General features: G+C 37.3%; 1 protein-coding gene across 2 annotated transcripts in view; it reads left to right on the top strand.

Annotated features, from left to right (window-relative positions):
* Nucleotides 1–1,715, top strand: part of THOC2 (THO complex 2) — a 113,159-nt gene extending 111,444 nt beyond the window's left edge. For both annotated transcript variants that reach the window (XM_032882324.1, XM_032882321.1), the window contains exon 39: nt 881–1,715. The gene's annotated coding sequence lies outside the window, so the exon portion shown is untranslated. The remainder of the gene's footprint in view (nt 1–880) is intronic.
* The last annotated feature ends 21,932 nt before the right edge of the window (nt 1,716–23,647 follow it).

The raw sequence follows: 23,647 nt of genomic DNA, 5'->3' as shown, positions 1-23,647 counted from the left end.
GAAATGATGTGTAAATTATTTGCCAGCATTTCATGCAAGTGTGATTACTTCCCAAGGCCCTTCTAGCTCTGGTTTTATGAAATATGTGAATGTAGTATTTTCATCAATAAAGTTTAATGCTTTAAGCATTAGTTTAAAATTTGAATGAGAACAATGTTAGGCAGATATGAAGTTATTTGCCACATGTTGTAATGATCATGTTTTGAATTTATTTCAATATGCAGTATTTGAAAATGTCAGTACATAAAGGAAAGGAAATGAGTATAATTAAGTCAATATATTTTTAAAGCAATTTTTATAATTTAGCAGACATTGCATCTTAATATAAGTCTCTATTAAAATCGTGTCCTTGTGAAAAATGTGATGTCATTTTTCTTTTTTTTTGTTGATCACGTAAAATTGGTTCCTTTTCATTGCTCTGTGTTCTGTTTACGTTTGACAAGCTACTGCTTGCCCCTGTGGAATATTTTCTTGTTTCTCTTTCATTTTATCCTCCCTCCCCTCCCCAACTTCTCCCTCTCTCACAGACAAAATATTCAGTGTTTTTTTTTTTTAACTCCTCCTAGCGTGCCTATCTTTAATGGTTTCTGAGAGAGGGGGAGCTGATGAGAAATACACAAATATTTCCATTCTTATCTAAGGGACTTAATTCAAGCCTTTGTTATTGATAGAACTCATTGATTTTTCTTTGTTTCTTAAATCTTCCTTCTTTCCTTCCTTCTTGTTTTCCTTCTTTCCTCCCCTCCATTCTTTCCCTCCTGGTTTCTCCTTCCCTCTCTCTGCCCCTTCTTTCCATACCCCCCTTCCCTTTCTTTTCCCTGTGTCCTTCCTTCTCTTCTTCCTTTCTTATCTATCAATATAATCACTTTGTTTCTTTCAGGTGAGATTGGAATGAAATTGTTCAGCTGTGACCAGAAATTAATTTTCCTGAGTAGATTGCCGAGAATTATGAATCAAGAGGGCCCATTTGCATCTTCTTAAGTTATTCAGTTATCTGCTTTATTGCTCCATGCCGAAAACTTAAAATTGTTGAGTTGTGCATTACTGTATTTAACTTGTTGCTTAGTTTCTACATGTTTATTTTCAGTAAATGGCTGAAAGTGTTAACTGTTCCATATTTTTAGCACAATGTGCTGCATACAGTTCCCAACAAGCAAATAAGATTACATGTGTACAGAATTTCACTTTAGGTTAATAACTAAATATTGCCTGGGTTTAGTTGTTTTGTTTTGTTTTTTTTGTTTGTTTTTTTTTCAATCTGAAATGCTTCCTTTTTATTGTTTGAAACTGAAAATAAACAATTATTGAACCATTTTGAATTTACCTCATTTTAAAACTCAGTTTTAATTTATTATTTGGCCTGTTTTTAATATTAGTCACTAAAAACGAAGTGGGAGCACTGTCTTATGCAATGCTTAGGAATCATTTTATATAGTACATGTACAACATTAAAACCTGTTTAAAAAAGAAAAAGGTACCAGCACTCACTTGTCCCTTGCCACTTTTTCTTGTAATTATGTTAGACAAATCTGGGGGCGGGGGGAAACCAAAAGTTAATTGTGTTTTAATTCTACAGCTACAGAAGCTTTGTATTGCTGAACTTTCGTCTGGAAAAGTTTCACAGTGACATTTTTAAAAGAAAATTTTTTTATCTACTGAATTCTACCAGTGTAACCTTTTTTCTAAATAAACAATAGTTTTCTCAAATGATTGTATATCATTGTGTATATTGTTGCTTATTCACAATAACTTAGTAAAGATAGTTCAGTAAGGCTCCTAGCCCTTTTCATTTCTTAGTCCATGATCTACAGTGTTTTCAAATGCTATCTCATCCAATAATATGAAAAAATCTTATTTGTTAACCTCTGCACCTGGGGTAAACAGTGGGTTATAATCATGCCTAAAATTATCCATTTACTCTTCAATTCTTTGGAACTGATGATATCTATGCAAATTAAATTTTTTTTTTTTTTTAGAGAATGACAAGGCTATAATTTTTTAAAGGATTGAGAAATGCTGAGCATATATGAGAATTGGCATAGGGATATAAATCTTGATGCCCCTTTTCAGGTAATTGTAATTTGCAAAAATTGATGAACACAGTAATTATGGGAGAATGATCCATTCAGTGACTATTGAGCACCCATAATGTGCCTGGCATAAAAAGAAATTACGCATTGTTAAAATGATTTTGACATTGAGAAAATAGCTATGGTTCACCTCAGAATCATTTGTCTGAAACATAGCAGGGAGGAGCTCTCCAGTTATGTTGCATTCACATTTTAAAGAATACATGATTATGAGTTTGAACCAGAAAGATCACTGCTTGCTTAGGATCAGGATCTATTCTCCTTGTCCCTCAAATTAATTGAACACAGGTGAACTTTGGTTGTATCCTTGCTAGAAATGCATTGAGGATGGAAAATACTAACTTTGGGTTTAACTGTGCAAAAATAATTTATGTTGGAAGTAGGAAATCTGTATTTGTGTAGTGATAGCTATTTTTAAGCATCTACTCTGCTCTAGGTACAATGGGGTATTAAGACCTAATTCCTGTACCTAGGGTTCTTCCAGTCTAGCTTGAGATAAGGGCCAAATGAGTGCTATTGGGGGTCAGCAAACTATTTCTGTAAAGGACTGGATAGTAAATATTTGAGACTTTATGGGCTGTTTATACCCTGTTGCAACTGGGCTCTGCCATTATAGCATGAAAGCAGCCATAGGTGATACGTAAATGAATAAGCATGACTGAGTTCTAGTAGAATTTCATTTACAAAAAACAGCTATAGAGCCTCCTAGAGAATATTTAAAAAATATTAAAAAAAAATATTTGAGTGCCTCTTATGCACCAGAGGTACATTCCTGAGCAATACAAAGTCCCTGCTACCCTCATGTAACTTCCATTCTAGTCAATGGAGGCAAACAAATAATGTTGGATGGAGGGAGGTCCTCCTAGGAAATCTAAATCTGGGTGGTGCAGAGTTTATTGTTCTCTATATAGAGGGATCATGTAGAATGAAGAGGTGCAAAGCAGAATATTTTGAGGCAGTTACCACACTGTGAATATTTTATTACTAAATAATACGAGCAGGTGCCATCCCTAATCACCCCACCCCCCCAAGCTTTGAGCCTTTTACATGAAAATCATGTAATACAGGATTTCTCTCTCAGGAACTAGGATCTGAGCTGTAGTGACTGGTGTCTTAAGCTTGCCATCTTTTAGAAAGGAGTTCTTACCTTTAGGATCATAAATGGAGGATATCTACAGGACCACCCCCTCCAACCGAAATTTTTGTGGTATGTGTGTTTTTCTAGCTTTCAGTTCTCAAGAAGATTTTAAGTTGGCAAGTTTTTTTCTGGGTCTTGATCCAAAGAACTGTATGTAAACACATACAAGTAACCCTGGACCTGTCTCTCTTGAGCTGGTGAGAAGTTGGAAGACAGTCATCTGTCCATCTGTGTTGTTTTAAAACGGTAGGGGCAAAAGTTAGAGTATCTTGCTTTGTCAGTATACAAGTGATTTGTAGTTTATTGTTGGAAAATCACTGGTCCATGCTACAGGGCTATTTTCTATTTCCTGGAAGCACCGTAGTCTGGAAGCAGCTTAGACAAATGGAAATTTCTAGCAGCCTTATTTTTTTTTCCAGTAATTGTGAAATTGTTTTATTTCTACCCTGCCATGTTCCAAATAGGATTTATGAAAAAACATACTGTACAATATTTAAGAAGTAAATGAGAACATTTGTTTGGGTGAAATTAATACCTAAAATGAATTTAACACCCTAAAATGTCATGTACACCTGGGCGATGAATCAGTTCTGAGAAACCTAATAGGCCACACAGAGAAGGTGTGATTTCTTAGTTACAGGAATTACAGTGTCCATTAAATAAAAAGTCATGGAGGAGAACATTTTCTGGTAATGTAGCCCAAAAGAAACTTTTCCTTTGCGTTCACGTAAGAAAAAAACCCTGTCTTCCCAGTAAACAAAACAAAGGGATGTATCTTGCATTCATGTAAGAAAAAAGTCCCGTCTTTCCAGTAAACAAAACAAAAAGCGTTGTATCTTGTAGTGGCCCTAAATACTAGCTGATGGCCAACACCTCAACTCATCCTGGTGAGTATATTTCAACAAGGACATCAAAATACGTGGTCCAGGCACCCAGGTCTCTGATGATTTGGTTCGTCCAGGAAAACGTTTTCGATTATTCAGGACAGGTTTTCTAAACTATGATTTATGATGGCCTTACTTTTCATAAGCATGTTTGTAAAGATCAGGAAATTCACATGACCATAGTTTGATTTCCATGATACAAGTAAGATAAACAAGATCTCATTAGTTTAAAAGCTGTGCCTGGCCTTTGGTATTTTGTTTTTATGGATACTGATCTCTAAGGCTGCCTTTTAGGTAGAATGGAGCTTATAATATTAGAGCCACTTAATGTTCTATCTTATCACTTCTCAGAAGCGTGGTTTAAATGTTTTTTTTTTAATTGAAGCAACATTTCTAGAGACATTGTCAGGGCCAAAGATTTTACTGGGCCTAGAGTTGAGAATAAAAAGAGGAGCTGCTTAAGAGATGCTAATTCATGCTAGTTGCATACAGATTGTTGTATTTATAAATGCAAAATGATAAGGTAACTAAGAATGACAATAGAAGGGATATTGGAAATGTGACTGAAGGAAGTGTGACAACCTGAGAAGATCTGATTAGTGTAAGAATAATTGCTTTTTATTTCTGATTCTTAGGTACTGTTTTAAGCTCTAATGACCAGTTCCACATCATTCAGGCTAACAAAGCTTATTTCCTTTGATGTGTTGTGAAATGGGGGTGTTTAGTGGAAGAAGAAAGGAAGATTTTGAACACAGGGCACATAAATGGCATCATTGCAAGTCAGAAGTAGCCTTTATTTAAGGGATAGGAGCTAGAAAATGACCTGGTACTTAATCTCTAGCTTAAAACCTCTGATTTTTGTCATATGACAGCTAGATGTCCTTGGATTTGAATATCAAACTGATAAAGAGCTACTATCACCCATGTTCCCACATTTTAACTGGAATGATATTATTGTACTATATTCAAGTCCTTCATGATCCTAATTTCATGCAGTCTGTTAGGATACTTATCTCCTAGGGTTACACAGATCATCATTATCAAAGTACATTTAGGAATTGTAATTAGATATGCCACTGCTAGTTACTATTATGAGAAAACTTTTGCACTTTCCAGGATAATTGATCCATCCAGGACACCAATAATAGAGAAAAGATCATGCTTACAAGATACAAGCAGAAAATGAAATGTAAAATGAGTAAGGTATTCATATCATGCAACTGGGGTCCTGTTACATTTTAAGATGATGGTGAGTACTCAGGGTAAGAATGACCTCAGACTAGGTGTGATTTAGGAAGGCTTGCTCTCAATAGGTTGATTTGGGAAGACTTCAGGAAGGATTGGATGGTCAAGAAGCCATTCTCTCAGGTGAGAGAATGTTGAACTTGGAATTCAGACCCATTTTTGGTATAGTACAGAATCCTTGAAGCCAACCCGTTCTGCTAGCGCAGGATTGGATCATACTTGAAAGGCAAATACTTCCTCTTTGGATACTGTTCCATGCTGCCTCAAGACTTTTGCCTTTTTTTGTCTTTTTTCATGACTGAGTCTGACATCACCAATCTTTTATTGCTTTAATCAATCAGTGTTCATCACATTTTTCATATCTTTACAGGTAATTGAAAAGTTACTGCCTCTGTGTCAAGATGATTTCCCTTATCTGTTTCCTCTGAGTGGGGATGAGCTCCACTTAAATTTCCTCACGTGGTCTTCACAGTGCCCTTTTGTTAATGAATTAAATCTAACAATACATTAAGGCACATAAAGAAGACCTAGTTGTGACAGGTACTCAGTAACTGTTAGCAATTTTTATTGCTAATATTATTAGTGATATATAGTGATAATATTTATTGCTAATATTACTAGTGATAATAGTAATAATATTTATACAAGTAGTTTGCAAACTGGGAATCATCAGGATTAGAATTAATTGGGAAACTTTAGGTTCCACATTCCAAATATACTGAATTAGATTATTTTGGAGGGGGGGGGGCCTGGAATATTTTTTAACATAGTTCCTCAGGTGATTGTAATGTAGGGACAATATTTGGGAATTACAGAGTTTAACCAGCCTGAAATCCTGACATCTCTGTTCTTACCTCTTTTTTTTTTTTTAAAAGATTTTATTTATTTATCTCACAGAGATCACAAGTAGGCAGAGAGAGGAAGGGAAGCAGGCTCCCGCTGAGCAGAGAACCCGATGCTAACCCAGGAGAACCCAGGACCCTGGGAGCATAACCTGAGCCTAAGGCATAGGCTTTAACCCACTGAGCCACTCAGGTGCCCCATCTCTGTTCTCACCTCAAGTAGAAACAGAACCCATTCAGAGGCTTCTTATTTCTGAGGGTAGTAAGTATTAGGCTCCAGGGAAAACTCATCTTTGGCAAGAAGTATTTTAAAGATAAGAGCAACAGCCTCTTTCCTGGGATCAGAGTTCATCAACTCTGCTAGCCCATGCTGCTCTTGTTCACTCTGACCCCCTGCCTTCTCCAGCCTACCTTCAGTGACCTTCCTGGATCTAACCTCTTGTTAACCTAGACATATGTTGTCAACAAGCATCAACTACTAAGGTAAGATGTTTGGAGTTCAGGGCTGCTTTTGATACTAATTGTACTTTGAAGAACCTTTAATTTTCATCTGCAGTGATTGACTTTTCTATGGTTGTTGTGTTCAGGGCTGGGTTTTGTTCTCCATTCCTTACTTTTCCTTGCATTATATATCGATGTTTGTGGGAGGGGGTTGCATAAGTTTTTAATAACTCAGTGCTATAAATTTCTCCCTAACCATTGCTCTGGCTGCATCCCACAATTTTAATATGTGGTATTTTCGTTTCCATTCAGCTCAAAATGTTTTCCAACTTATGATATTCTTTGACCCATGTGTTATTTAGAAGCATTTTAATTTCCAAATATTTGCAAAATTTCCCAGATACCCTTCTGTTATTGATACCTAGTTTGGTTCTGTGGCTCGAAGAACATACTTTGGATTATTTAAATTCTCTTGCATTTACTGAGGCTTATTTTATGGCACAATAGCTGGTCTACCATGCTGAATATTCCATGTACACTTGAAAAGAATGTGTATTCCATTTTTGTTGGATATAGTCTATAAATGCCAGTTAGGTCAAGTTGGTTAGTGGTGTTCCAAATCTTCCGTGTCCTTGCTGATTTTCTGTCTGCTTGGTCTGCCAGTTATTGAGAGAGGTGTATTGTAATTTATAATTATAATTGTGGATTTATCTTATTTCATGTTTTGGTTTTGTCAGTTTTTATTTCATGTATTTTGAAACCTTGTGATTAGGTGCATGCATATTTGGGATTATATACTCTTGGTGAATTGACCCCTTTATCAAAATGAAATATTCCTCTTTATTTCTGATAATATTCCTTATTCTAAAATTCATGTCAAAATTAATGTTTGTCTAGCTTTCTTTTTTTAAAGATTTTATTTATTTGAGAGAGAGAAAGAGCACAAGCAGGGGAGCAGTAGAGAGAGAGGGAGAAGCAGGCTCCCCGCCAAGCAGGGAGCCTGATGCAGGACTCGATCCCAGGACTCCAGGATCATGACCTGAGCTGAAGACAGACACTTAAACATCTGAGCCACCCAGGCACCCTCTAGCTTTCTTCTGATTCCATTTGCAGGGTATATTTTTTCCATTCTTTTTTTTTTAAATATTGAAAGTGGATTTCTTGCTTATTAATCCAGGTTGATAGTCTCTGCCTTTAAAAGATAGTTAAGGTTTATTTATTTATTTGAGAGAGAGAGAAAGCATGCATGTGTGAAGGGGGGAGGGAAGGAGGGAGAGAGAGAGAATCTCAAGCAGGCTTCCATCCAAGCAGGGAGCCTGATCTGGGGCCCTATCCCATGACCCCAAGATTATGACCTGAGCAGAAATCAAGAGTCAGACACCCAAATGACTGCACCTCCCAGGCGCATCTATCTGTCTGTGTCTTTCTGTCTGTCTATCTATCTGTCTGTGATCTTCATGCCAGCATGGGGCTCAAAACTCATGACCCTGGGATCAAAAGTTGTATGCTCTACCAACTGAGTCAGCCAGGTGCCCCAGCAATCTCTGCCTTTTAATTGGGGTATATAGACAATGCATTTAATGTCATTATTGATATGATCAGATTTAAATCTGACATCTTGCTATTTGTTTTCTATTTGTCCCATCATATCTTCCTTTTTTTCCTGCCTTCTTTTAGGTGGATGGTCCTTCAGTTTCCTTATTGGTAAAATGAGGCTAATAATAACAGCCATTTCATAAGGTACTTAGGGATTAAATGAGATAATATTTTAAAAGATTTATTTGTTTGAGAGAGAGTGTGTGCACAAGCAGGGGAAGGAGCAGAGGGAGAGGGACAAACAGACTCTATGCTGGGTGCAGAGCTTGAAGGGAGGCTCGATCCCAGGACGCTGAGATCACTTTTTTAAAAAAGATTTTATTTCTCTATTGACAGAGAAAGAAGGCATAAACGGGGTCGGGGGGGGGAGGTGGCAGGCAAAGGGAGAATCAGGCTTCCCGCTGAGCAGGGAACCCGATGTGGGACTTGATCCCAGGGCCCCGGGATCATGACCTGAGCCAAAGGCAGACACTTAACGACTGAGCCACCCAGGCATCCCAGGACCCTGAGATCATGACCCGAGGCAACATTAGAAGCTCGACCGAGTGAGCCACTCAGGCGCCCCAAATGAGACAGTTTATTACATTGATGCTTGGCACATATTTATATAGAGCTCAATAATTTATTTAAATCAAAGGACAGAGAACTCCTTAGGATGTGAACTCTGCGAAGGTTTTTGGTTCTGGAGCTATTATGTACATACACAGGTGAGTTAGGTAGTCGTCTACAGGAGTAGTTTGAATGGGCACTGAAAGGCCCTGATTCCAAAATATCTCTTCCCTACTGGCCAGCTGTGGTGTGTGAAATTCTCACAATTAAGGATTTTATAGGAACTTTTGGAGATGTGCATATCTGTTAAGAAAGGCATTATGGGAGGGGTCAATTTTCTCACAAGCACTGAAGCACAAATGATTTCTGATGACCCCATCGTGCTCCCATATTCCCTAGGAAAACATTGAGAGTTTTGTTTTTTTAGGTAAAAGTCAGAGAAAGGGCTGCAACCTGATGCTGGGAGAGTACCACGGTGGGCAGCTCGGATGGCTACTTAAAGGTGAAAGTAGAGATGGGAATATTGCCCAAAGGACCTGGCCCAGTTGGTGGTTTTATCTTGTACCAGTTTGTGAAGTTAAGCTTCTGGTTTTTGTATTTGCTGCTTTCCTCCAGTTTCATTGTAAGAGAAATATGTCACAATTGATATTTAATTGTTTGACCTTTGCAGTAGTTGACTTGGTCATATTTTATATTTTATTCACTTCCAAAAGATAAGGTGGCTGGTTTGGAAGTCTAATTGGTAGTGGATTGGGAACAGTTGTGCTTTCCCATCTTTTGCTTCTTCACTGAGGATTTGTTTGGTTTCTGTGGATTCTTCAATACTCATCTAGACAATAAGCTTCAGAAGTGCAGGACTTTTGTTTAATGCCAGCCCCTACCACATGGCATAGGGTACTCAATAAATACTTGACCCAGGGGTGCCTGGCTGGCTGAGTCAGTAGATTTGTTCTGAGGTAGCTCCATGGTTGGGGTAGATTTATAATCTGTAGGCTTTTGCAAGCTGGTCCAAGACCCTCGCCACCCTTTGTTATAGGAAAATATGTTCTGATTTCCCAACAGTTGACATGCAAATAAATTTTGGAACACAACCCATTGAAAAATTAGAGATGATTGGTAGGCTAATTCATCCATGCTTTTTTCACCAGGAACCCCAAGTAAAGAGATTTCCAGATTGTCTGTATATAACTATGAGTGCCACTGCTTTTCTTTAACTCTGGACAAATAGCAGAGAAGGTTTTTCTTTTCAAGGTTAATATAATTATTACTAAATTTTTATTTATTTCTTACTATTTTTTTTTAGAGAGAGAGAGGAGCAGAGGGAAAGGGAGAGAGAGAGAATCTTAAGCAGGCTCCATGGCCAGCTCATGAACCCAACATGGGACTCAGTCTCACAACCCCGAGATCATGACTTGAACTGAAATCAAGAGTCGGACACTTAACCAGCTGAGCCACCGAGACCCCCCCAATGTTGATATAATTATTTTTGATGGAATATGAATTGGCTAAAAAAATTCTTTCTGGGGGGGCCTGGGTGGCTCAGTCGGTTGAACGTCTGCCTTTGGCTCGCCTCATGATCCTAGGTCTTGGGATGGGGAGCCTGCTTCTTCCTCTTTCTCTGCTCCTTCCCCTGCTTGTGTTCTCTCTCTCTCTCTCTGACAAATAAATAAAGTCTTTTTTTAAAAAAAGAAAATTCTTGGGGCGCCTGGATGGCTCAGTGGGTTAAGCCTCTGCCTTCAGCTCAGGTCATGATCTCAGGGTCCTGGGATGGAGCCCTGCATTGGGCTCTCTGCTCAGTGGGGAGCCTGCTTCTCCCCCCGCCTGCTTGTGATCTTTCTCTGTCAAATAAATAAATAAAATCTTAAAAAATAAAAAAAATTTAAAAAAGAAAATTATTTCTGGTTACTTTATTTTGGTGGTAGTGTCATTATTTTGGGAAAGATACTAGTTTAGAGCAACTTAAAAAATATTGGAGTTCAGATTTTTTCAAACACATTTTTTTCTCTTTATAATCAAAATAACACTCAATGAGGCAATTTACGTGACAGATTTCCCAGGGTCTCTTTCATTGTTCAACTTTGTTGGCAGACATAAAATGTAGATGTCTAGTGTCTTAAGAACCAGAATAGGCTAACCTTTGAAGAAAGAACATTATGGGTAAAGATATCTGCCAGAGGGACCTTTCATCCTGTCAACTCCCAATTATTTTAGAGCTGGTATGTTGAAAGATGAAGTCATTAGGAATATTTTAAGAGCCATATCTCACTGTTCCCTGTGGGACATGTTCAGGAAAATTCTGACTCTGCCTACTGGCCCAAATAGAGTTTAAACTCTTTCTCAAAGTAAGAAATACTTTGCATTCTTTGTCTTGGTGAAACAGCTGCTGAGGTATGAAATAATTGATTTGCTTTTACGGTTAGTAAGAAAGCTTCCTTAGGCCATTTTTAAACCATAGGACGTTTTTAAACCATAGTTCAGTTAACAAAAGTTCCACTTACCTCCAGCATTTGAACATATTCAGTGGCTTAACCAAGATACATGCTAAAATTAAAGTGGCAAATGAATTTCCATTAAAATTCTGATTCATGTAGCTTAGGTAGATATTAGCATTGTTAACAGTATTTTTAAAAAAGATTTTATTTATTTATTTGACAGACAGAGATCACAAGTGGGCAGAGAGGCAGGCAGAGAGAGACGGGGAAGCAGGCTCCCTGCCGAGCAGAGATCCCAATTCGGGACTTGATCCCAGAATCCTGGGATCCTGACCTGAGCTGAAGGCAGAGGCTTTAACCCACTGAGCCATCCAGGCACCCCAACAGTTTTGTTTTTTTTTTTTTGAGGAAGGATGGTAGGACACTTTGTTTTAGCAGGGAGGGAGAGCGGGCTTGGTCAAGGAGGAAGTGAAGTAAGATGGCAAGCATTTTAAGTTTGTTGATTTATTTTTTAGTAATCTCTACACCCAAGGTGGGGCTTGAACTCACGACCCTCAGATCAAGAGTCACATGCTCTTCCGACTTGAGTCAGCCAGGTGCCCCAAGATGGCAAACATTTTTATAGGTGCTAAAATGAAGCATAGTAACATTCATTTTCTGTCTCCCACCCTTTTTAACCAAAGGCTTTTAGGTCAGAGACCTAGTAGCCTGTAAGCTAAACTTCTTCACTACCCTAGGTATTCCTGGTTCACTTTACACAATAAATATGTTCCTGGAAAGAGCTTTAGAGTGTACACATATATAAATCAAATAATTTTCTTATTGACAACATTTTCACTTCTGATCTTCATTTGTCAACACATAAAACCAACCCAGTCAGATAGTAAATAAGAGGTACTTAAACACAGAAGGAGATTCTATTGTTTTAGGGAAATCTGGTGAATTATTTCATAAAACAAAGAAGCTTCAGGAAAGTGTGTATTCTTTTATTCTAAATTTAAATTACATATATTGGCCTTCCTAAAAGTGAGGGCTGCTAGATTTTCTCTAATTTTTTTCCATGGCTATTGTGATATTCCCCCCTGAATTCTAGAAACCAAATTTTCTTACTTCATTTTTTTTTCATTTTGGTTATTTGTTGTCACCATGTAACAATTACAGAGTAATCATTCACTCTACAAATGTTGATTGTTCATGTAGGATGTGGGGTGTGGGAGCACAGGATGAGTGAGAGAGGCTGGAGGAAGAGGGGTTCAGGGAAAATTGCTTAGGGTTGGTGATGTCTATAAAAGCACAAAAGCACAAGCCTCAGACAAAATAATTCATTAGCACATGTCAAAGATTTATTCAACCAATTAATGAAAGAATCAGCAGATACACAAGAACGCATCTTCAAAGAGCGTTTGAAAAACGGATTCATTTAATCAGTTCAGATAAGAATGCCGAAATAAGATGACTTAAGTCAGATTCAAAACTGACTAATGTTTTATAGTGCAATAAACTGAAACTCTTGGGGTTATTTACTGAATGAAGAACTCTCCAAAAAGTAAATCATACCTTGGTAGTTTTTTGCGCGTTTTAAGACTAAAATTCTTTGGACCTTAATCAGTTGTGGGTAGTTAGTCAAAGTTACAAACCTAGAGTGAGATAACTGACAGGCTTATTAGAAAATGTGCTGCCATGGTATTTAATAAATTTTGCAATCATCATTTTTCCTTATTTTCAAGTATTAGATTAAGTTTTCTTATATAGTCTTATGTGACTGGACAGTTTCTTAAGAGTGGTCTTTTGGCACATACAACAAAACTGATCTTATTGTGGTTTTGTGTCAAGAAAATTAGTTGGGCTTATTTCTTAATCGTTTTCTCTAATTCTTAGAGGTAATGGAAATTAGATATAGCCTCGAAGGGTAGATGATATTGTTCACAGTTATTTACTCCCCACCTTTCTGTAAGAAGATTATGTATCCCTGCCTATTGCCAGGTGACTCGCCATGCCTCTTGTGGGAGGAGTACAGATTTGAATTTGGGCACAGGTGACATTTTGGCAATAGAGTGTCCATGGATATGACATGCCACATCCAAGTAGAGGTTTAAAGTGATTATGTGGTTTGGCTTAACCTCTTGTTTAGGCCTTAACAAAGACAATAGTATAGCCCAGGTAAGTCCTCAGGCTGGGTCCTATAATGAGAAGACGTTTATGTCTATGGAGTAAGGCTAAGAAGAACTGAGCACAGTGGAAACTGACCTGCCATAAGGCCCCAGCTTACATGTAATATGAACAAAAAATTAAGGTTGCAAGCCACTATGATTTCCTCTTAAGGTAAGGAACAAGACAAGAATGTCTGCTCTCTCTGGTTCTATTCAACACTGTATTAGGGTTCTAGCCAGAGCAAGTAGACAAAACAGTGAAATTAAAGGTATCTGAATTGTGAAGGAAGGAGTAAAACTATCTCTATTTATAGGTGACAAGATTTGGCATATAGAAAATCCTAAGGAATCTACTAGTAACTATTAGAATGAATAAAAGAGTTCCACAAAATTGGAGGGTACAGAATTAATTTACAAAAATCAATTATATTTTTATACAATGGCAATGAGCAACCTGAAATGAAATTAAGAAAACAATTCCATTTATAATAGCATCAAAAGATTAAAATATGTAGGAATAAATTTAACAGAAGTGTAAACCTTGTATTTTTAGGAGTATAAAACATTGAGGGGTGCCTGGGTAGCTTAGTGGGTTAAGCCTTTGCCTTTAGCACAGGTCATGATCTCAGGGTCCTGGGATCGAGCCTCACATTGGCCTCTCTGCCTACTTGTGATCTCTGTCAAATAAATAAATAAAATCCTTAAAAAAATTATTGAAAGAAATGAAACATGAAGTAAATAAATACAAAGACATCCTATATTCATTAAGATAGCCTTTCCCAACTGGTCTATAGTTTCAACCCAATTTTTAACACAGTTCCGATTAAAAAATGGGCAAATGATCTGAAATGATTTTTCCAAAGAAGATACAGAAATGGCCAATAAGCCAACAAAAAAGATGCTCAACAGCATTAGCTATCAGACAAATGCAAATCAAAACCACAACGAGACACCACTTCACACCCAGTAGAATGGCTATAATAAAAAAGACAGATAATAACAAATGTTGACCAGGATGTTGAGAAATGAGAACTTTCATATGCTGTTGGTGGGAATGTAAAATGGTGGAGACACTTTGGAAAAGAATGGCTGTTCCTCAAATGTTTAAGCATAGAATTATAATTTGATCTATCTACTATCTATTCTACTCCTAGGTATATACCCAAGAGAATTGAAAATATTCTTCCACACAAAAATCTATACACAGGTGCTTATGGCAGCATTATTCATAAAAAATGAAGATCATCGTCAGTTGATGGACGAATAAACAAAATAGGGTATATCCATGCTATGGGATACTACTTGGTCATAAAAATGAATGAAGTTATAACATGAATGAACCTTGAAGATGTTATGCTAAGTGACAGACTCTAGTCTCAAAAGACTACATATTATATGATTTATGTGATACAAAATGTCCAAAGTAGGCAGCTTGATAGATATTGAAAGTGGTTGTCTAGTTCTGAGGGAATTAAGGGGAATGATGTAGCTAAAGGTACTGGGTTTTTTCTTAGGGGTGATGAAGTGTTCTAAAATTGATTATGGTACTGATTGCAAAATTCTTTCTATATACTGAAAATGGCATTGAATTGTATAATTTAAGTGTGAATTATGTGGTATGTGAATTATATTCAATAAATTATATTTCAATAAAATACTTCAGTTATATTTCAATAAATACTCCAAAAAGGTCAGTTTTTGGACAGTGCATATGAACTTGATTATGCTTCTGTCCATCCTGAGGGATACAGTAGCTGGGATATACATATTAAGAACATGGGGCCGCCTGGATGGCTCAGTGGGTTAGCCCTCTGCCTTCGGCTCAGGTCATGATCTCAGGGTCCTGGGATCGAGATCCGCATCAGGCTCTCTGCTCAGCGGGGAGCCTGCTCCCCCCTCCTTCTCTTCCTGCCTCTCTTCCTATCTCTCTGCCTTCTTGCGATCTCTCTCTCTCTCTGTCAAAAAAAAAAAAAATTCTCTGCATGTAACAACATTTGACCTATAAAAAATACTGGTGGATTGGAGCTTCCCTTTATTTGGAAACTTTTGTAATATTGTGCATTTGATGACAAGAAAGCTCTTAAATAATGATATAATTTTAAATTCTAAAACGGAGGCTTCAAGTAATTGTGAGGGAATGAAGTGGTCACATGTAACTTATTGCAGATAACAATTTTAAAAATTGATTTTAAAAACTTCTTTAAAAAAGACACTGGGAAGTGCCCAAAATCAGAAGAAAAGAACACCACAACTGCAAGGAGTGAGTTGTGAATTTGTGGCTTTCTGGTCTGAAGACCTTTCCTGATCCCCATGGCTATGGCTGGAAGAAATTGCAGTGGAAAAACACAGCCTTATTGGCTCAAGGTACCTTTTGGGGCTGGAAAATCAGCTGGAAATTTGAAGAGGGAAATTCTGGTAGCAAGAGAAGTATAGAAAGAATGAGACACAAATCCCAAATATAAATTCTGCCCAAATCTTGACAGCTAAACTATGCATGTGTAAGAGAAGATTCAGGAGACCCAACATTAAAATAGGTTAACATCAGAGAGAAATCTACACTTGAAATATGGAGCTACATAGAGCAAGTTCTGTGTATTTGCTGACTTTTTTGGGATAGGTTTTTGGTCTAACTTTTTATTTTTTATTTTATCTTTTTTTAAAAGATTTTATTTATTTATTTGACAGAGATCACAAGTAGGCAGAGAGGCAGGCAGAGAGAGAGGAGGAAGCAGGCTCCCCGCCCAGGAGAGAGCCCGATGCGGGGCTCGATCCCAGAACTCCGGGATCAGGACCTGAGCTGAAGGCAGAGGCTTTAACCCACTGAGCCACCCAGGCGCCTCTGGTTTAACCTTTTAAAAATAATTTAAATTAAAATTAATTTTTAAAAAATGATTTTATTTATTTGAGAGAGAGAGAGCATGAGCCACAGGGGAGGGCCAGAGGGAGAGGCAGAGTCCCTGAGGAGTGGGGAGCCCAATGTGGGGCTTGATCACAGGACCCTGAGATCATGACCTGAGCTGAAGGCAGATGCTAACCAAATGAGCCACCCATGCACCCCTAACTTTTTTTAAAAAGATTTACTTATTTATTTGAGAGAGAGAGCACAAGCGGGAGGGACAGAAAGAGGGGGAGAGAATCCCATGCACACTCTGCCCTGAACACAGAGCCTGATGTGGGGCTTGATTTCAGGACCCCGAGATCATGACCTGAGCTGAAATCAAGAGTCAGAAGCTTAGAAGCCCCTGTTTGGTTTAACTTGTTAAAAATTTTTATTTATATTTTAAAAAATCAACTTTACTGAAGTTTATTTTACTTTTTTAAAACCTTTTTTATTTGGAAACAATTACAAATCCACAGGAAAATTCAAAAAAATAGTAGAGAGGTCTGTGTATCCTTCTCCCAATTTCCCCCAATGGTTACATCTTACATAACTATGGTACAGTGTAACACCAGGATATTAACATAGATAGAATGCGTGTCTAGTTCTGTGCCATTTTGTCGTGTATTTAGATTAGGGTAAATACCAGCACAACCAATATGCCGAACTATCCTGCATAAATATCTCCCTTGTGCTACTCTTTAATTAGTGATATTCACCCCTCCCTTCCCCACCATCCCTAACCTCTGATAACCACTAATCTCTTTTCCATCGCTGCAATTTTGTTACGTGGAGAATGTTATGTAAATGGAATAATATAGCATGTGGATTTTTTTGACCCTGTGAGATTGGCTTTCTTTCACTTAGCATAATTCCCTTGAGATTCACGTGTTTTCAATATTTCATGCCTTTTTATTTCTGGTTAATATTTCATGGAACAGATATACCACAGTTTATTTAACCATTCCCTTATTGAGGGATATTTTGGTGGTTTGCAGTTTTGGGCTATTACAAATAAAGCTGCTATGAAGGTTCATGTGCAGGTTTTTGTGTAGATGTAAATTTTCACTTTTCTGGGATAAATGCCCAGGAATATAATTGCTGGGTTGTATGGTAGTTGAATGTTTAGTTTCATAAGAAACTGCCAAACTATGATCATTGATTTCATAGTCCCACCAGTAATGTATGAGAGATCCCGTTGTTCCATATATTTGCCAGCATTTGGTATTGTCACTTTTTAATTTTAGCTATTCTAATAGGTGTGTATTTATATTTCATTGTAGTCTTAATTTGCATTTCTTTAATGGCTAGTGATGTGAAAAACAATTTTAAAAATAACTTATTGAAGTGAAATTCACACATTATTCGAAAGTTGACAATTCAATGGCATTTAATACATACATGTTGTGAAATCACCACCTCTATCTCATTTCAAAATATTTTCATCACTCCAAAGTAAAAGTTCTTATCCATTAAGTGGTTTCTCCTCAGTTGCCCTCCCCCTGGCCCCCTTACAATCACCAATCTGCATTCTATGTCTATGGATTTATCTATTCCAGGTATTTCATATAAATGGATTCATATAATATGTGACTTCATTGTGGGGCTTCTTTCACTTAGCATAATGTTGCACTTACAGTCATCCAAGTTGTGGCAGAGATCAGTACTTCATTCCTTTGTTGTGAGCAAATAATAGCCCACTGTCTGAATATACCACAATTTGTTTATCCATTCATCCATTGATGGACATTGGGCTGTTTCAATCTCTTCGCTATTGTAAATAGTGCTGCTACGAACATGTAAGCACATGTAATTATTTGAGTATCTGTCTTCAGTTCTTTGGAGTATATATCTAGAAGTGCCCCCCCTCCTTTTTTAACTGAATGCATTCCCATCTGTGCTTAGATGGAGGCAGCAGAAAACTGAAGCCTATGGACTTGCAGTGCTAATAGAGTATAAGGCTAGCAGGACAGCTTGTAATTAGGTGTAAAACCTTAGAGGCAAGGAAGCCACAGAAAGACTGAGCCTCATCTCTGTCCAAATTCTTGGCTACCTGTCAAATTACACAGGCCCATGGGAAACTCCAAAGGAAGTCAGGCTACAAATCAAAGTGGATAGCTCTAAGAACAAAGCAAATATTTCATTTGCTGCATACCACAAAGAACACAAAATTTGCAGCTTGAATTCAGGCACATTAACTGTCTACTAGAATAAAAATCCAGTAATTATAAGAATACATCAGAATCCAGAGTCACTGCAACATATTTTCTGTAATGTCTAATTTTTAACCAAAAATACCAGACATTGACGGAAACAGAAAAGTAAGACTCAGGCCTAGGGGAAAAGGCAGTCCACTTAATTCTAAGTCGGTCCAAATATCAGACTTAGCCGACAAAGACTTATCTATTATGAATCTGCTTGAACATTCAAAGAATTAAAGGAAAATTTTCAAAGAATTAAAGGAAAATGTGTTATCAATGAATGAGAACATGACCATAGGGATATTGAATCGACCACAAAAAACAAATAGATATTTTAGAGCTGAAAAATACAATAACAGAAATTTACTAGAGGGGCTCAACAACACATTGGAGATGGCAGAAGAATTAGTGGACTTGATTTCATATATATATTTCATACATATATAAATTTGAAGAACAGAGACAGAAGACTGAAGAAAAATGGGGAGACAACAGTCCAATGTATGTGTAATTGATATCCCATAAAGGGATGAGGAAAAAGGGAAGAAAAATATTTGAAAAAATAGTGGTTGAGAAGTTTAAAGGATCTCAAACATACCTAATTATTTCTAGCATCTTTGTTGTGTTTTGCAATAGGTTATAAAGTGGAGGAGCAGGCCTTTGGTGCTACCTAGTGGCCATTTGGAAGTGACAACAATAATTTAGGTATTAAATAAAACCTTCATAATTTTAGTTCCTTGGATCTCTGAATTTGTGGCTTGTCTCAGAGAAGGGCAACATCAAGAGTTTCCAGTTAACACAGATACCCCAAAAAGGAAATGGCCATAGCCTTGTCTGTCTTATTAATCAGGAAAAAATACTTTGTAATAACTGAAAGAAAAAATAGTAATTTCAGCTACTTTATAACTGGAAGCCCTTCTTCTATTTATTTAATACAATCATTTATAGTTTTAAAGTATGCAAAATCAGCACAAAAACAAGAACACTAACAAATTCTTTTGAGTGATTGTATTTGGGTGGGGTGAGAAAAACAAACTTTTGCCATCTGGGTAGAACATGTGAAAGTAAATAACATTTTATACCGTCATGGTTGAGAGCAAACCATATACTCAAAAACCACTTCTCTTTCTGAGTTACCAGTCCTCTACTATACATATCTTCTGTTTTTAAACTTAGTCAAATCGTTTTAATAGACTTCAATATGTACATACCCAAATGCATGCACTAAACAATGATATACAATCACAATAACCGTAGTTTAGAAGTTAATCTTACAAGCATATTGTAAGACTTTTAATTGCCTGTATTTTCCCTTGTAATCTAAATTTTATGAAGAACAAATACATTTATATATTAATGAGTCAATTAATGAACTTTTATGGAGACCAAGTATTTTCACTTTTTCTGGCTCTCTTTATTTTAATTTCTTTAAAAATTGTTGCATTTATATAATGCAATATTACACTTGCATTATATTCTTCAATGTAATAAAATCAGGGAGAAGGCATTTAACTTTTTAAAAACTGAATTTATTAACTCACTAATTTGTGGGAGAATTCATTTTGATAGAGAATATTAGATGAATTTTAATTAAAATATTAAAAATGCTTCACGGAAATTTTCAGTAGTGCTTTTTTGTGATTACTAGTTGCTAGCTTGATATGTTTTTCCTCTTCTTTCTTTCTTGCTTCCCTTCTTCCTTTCCTTTTCTTTCCTTTCCATTCCTTTCCTTTCCTTCCTTCCTTCCTTCCCTCCCTCCCTCCCTCCCTTCCCTTCCTCTTCTTTTCTTTTCTCTTTTCTTTTCCTTTTTTTATTTTCGTTTTCTTTTCTCTTCTCCCCCATCCCCTCCCCTTCCCTTCTTTCTTTCCTTTATCCTTTCCTTTCCTTTTCTTTTCTTATCTTATCCAACTATTTGACTGTTTCAGCTTGTCAATTTCTGGATTGGCAGTTTCTGTGTGTGAAGAGGTTCCTCTCCCCTCTCCTTCCCCTCTCCTCCCCTTCCCCTCTCCTCCCCTTCCCCTCTGCTTTCCCTCCCCTTCCCCTTTCCTTTCCCTCTCTTTCCCTACCCCTTCCCCTTCCCTTTCCTTTTTTTTGTTTCTTTTCTTTCTTTTTCCAACCATTTCATTGTCTCAACTTCTCAGTTTCTGAATTGGCAGTTTCTCTGAAGAGGTTTTCTTAAAGGGTCAGTACACTTAAAGCAACAGTCTAATTTCTTTCCTCTGTGAGAGTTCCCGAGTTCTTTTATTCTAGGTTTATATCAACACTTGTTAGTCTTAATAAGCTAAACAGAGCAGAATGTCTTTTAATTTTAAGACTTTATAATCATATTTATTACCTCTCTCTGGAGGTAGGAGGAAGTGTTTAAATTTATTTCTTTAGAGAATACTTCACGTTCATCTAGTGGAAGAATCATATCACACTCTTGGACAAGGTAGACTTTACACATGTTGGAGTTTATGGTTGAAGTTTTTTTCCCCCTCTATTTTGTTGTGTGCTGTTTTCTCTAGGACTTATCCAGTTAATATGTGAGTTGAGCTAGAGGTTCAATGTCAGCACACATAACATTTTTTTAAAATTAATTTTGACTTTGCTTATTCGTGTATGTCTATAGGATTTGCTCACTTCTTACAAGGGAGAGAAAAGGAAAATGAATGCACTCAAGAATTCTTCAGACTTCTGAGATAATTAGAGGTCATAAAGTGAAAAGGCTAAAAGCATATAGACACATCCCATTTCTTGTTTTCTCATTCCATGTATAATTTATTATTTTAAATACTTATACAGGCTCATTCATATTGTTATACAAGTCAGCTGAAAACTCAGCTCTCTAAGCTATGCAAAGCCTGTTACAAGTCTATTTCTTTAACCTTGATGATAAGTCTTTTTGGTTTAGATATTTATTTATTTTTAAAGATTTTATTTATTTATTTGACAGAGAGTGAGAGATCACAGGTAGGCAGAGAGGCAGGCAGGGAGAGAGGTGGAAGCAGGCTCCCTGCTGAGAAGGGAGCCTGATGCCCTCTGATCCCAGGACCCTGAAGTCATGACCTGAGCTGAAGGCACAGGCTTAACCCACTGAGCCACCCAGGCGCCTGGTTTAGATATTTATATAGTGTGCACAAATGACAGATTTCTGTATCAGTTTCTGAGAATGCTCCTCCCAAAAGCCAGACACAGAGTGTTACAATTACAGATAGATTATTGTACATGGCTAATTTCTATGAGGAGGGAGTGAAGATTTTTCTCTTAAACACACACAATTGTCTTTAGTCAGGGAACAAAAGGAAATACAGAGACAGATACATATGTGAAATTCACTGTAGGGAAAAAGAAATTAAAATGCCAATCCTTAAATAATTTTTTTATGGGATAGTTACCATTCTTTAGCCATATGACACACTGCTCTGGACCACTAGTTTCTCTGTATTTGATTTATCATCTCTAATCCATGGAATTATTTAAATAGAAGATACACTGACAAAATCCCTGTAAGGCCATGACTTCAACTTTTTGAAACTTTTACAGACTTTCAGATACAGTTTTACCACAGCCAGGATGATATATCCAGACTTTTAGTCTCAAACTGAAAGACAGGTATCCAGTCATATCCAGCAGGTTTTCACCCTGGAAATGTGGTTGCCATCATAACTTCTGGTTGAAAAATCAGACAAGGTTTTTAAAACTCTTTTTTTTAAAGATTCTCTTTATTTGACAGACAGAGATCACAAGTAGGCAGAGAGGCAGGCAGAGAGAGGGGGGAGAAGCAGGCTCCCTGCTGAGCAGAGAGCCCGAAGACAATGTGGGATGTGGGGCTCCATCCCAGGACCCTGGGATCACGACCTGAGCTGAAGGCAGAGGCTTTAACCCACTGAGCCACCCAGGCGCCCCGGTTTTTAAAACTCTTAAAAAAAAAAAAAAAAAGGTAGGTCTCATGAGCTTCTAAATGGCAGACAATGATGACTTGCAAATCCAAATTTTCTCTCCAGATGAGAGAGGGGATAATTGGAAGCTGCAAGACCCTGGAGGAGTTTATTTTCCTTTATTCTGAGGTCAGTGGATCCTTCTGGACGCTGGGTTGTCATCTTTTCCTGTCCTAGCATGTGGGGTTGGATCCTGATAGTGTACCTTAAGCGAGATGAGTGCACATAGTCTAGAAAGAAGGTGAGGCTCCCAGATTCACAAAGCATTTCTTTGGTAGGCATTTAATTGTTTATACTTTTGTTGGTGTGTTTTTAAATTTTGATTTCTGGGCATTTATTCAGGAAGCTTCCACTCCACAGAGAATGAGGTTTGAAGAACCGCTGATTCCAAAGCCGTGTTTTCTCACACTATTTCTCTTTCATATCTAAGAAGATCAAAGTTATTTGAACTATAATTACAATAATCCTAGGCCAACTGATAGACCCAGTGGAGGGTGTAGATGGAGGGATTCTTGGTACCCTTTATTCAGAACCATTTTTGAAAGCTATAGAGGGGTGTTGTGACTGAAATCAATATGGGTAAAAGGGGGAATTTTCTGTTTGATTTGACCTTTTTAAATACTGGCATTTATATGCTAAATACAGCTAGAGAAAATAGGTTGGGCTAAGTTACCTCAAATTTAAGAATAAGGTTCTGTTGTTCATTTTGCCTTGGCCTCTGCCTGCTATAATATTAATAATGACGGGATTCTCTTATGGAATTCTAGGAAGTTGGTCAACAGCTGGCTCTGACCATCCATTTTCAATTGCTCTTGAGAAACAATCAAATGAAGGCCCCAGCCTAAAATGCGAATAGACTGTATGCTAAAATGGCCGCTGTGAATCATGTTGATAAGTTTGCTGGTAGCTGGCCTGCTTCCTGGTAGTATCTGCATCGAGACTTTTGTTCTGTCTTGACATGATCAAGATGGAAAAAGTTGTACTTGCCTAAAGCAAAAGAATATGCATTTTGCAATCATTACATATTACTTCAGGTCACTGCAGACTTTTCAATCTTACGCAAACTGAGGAGGTAACTTACACTGTACTTCCAGTTTCAACTTGGTAAAAACAAAGGCTGGCAGAGGAAGTATATGCTGTTTAAAATACAAGAACTGTCCCAGTAATACCCATCACTTACCACTGGATAATCTTCATTTTTGCACATAATATTGCAGACACAGAGAAAGTACCTGACAAGATGCTTTATAATATTGCTGTTGTCCTCATTTGCAGGCAGAT

This window comes from Lontra canadensis, unplaced genomic scaffold (genome assembly GCF_010015895.1).
Source record: "Lontra canadensis isolate GAN:19392208 unplaced genomic scaffold, GSC_riverotter_1.0 scaffold81, whole genome shotgun sequence".
In the NCBI taxonomy this organism is placed as follows: Eukaryota; Metazoa; Chordata; class Mammalia; order Carnivora; family Mustelidae; genus Lontra; species Lontra canadensis.
Note: the sequence above shows the minus strand (reverse complement) of the source record. Positions and strands in the feature narration are given on the sequence as shown.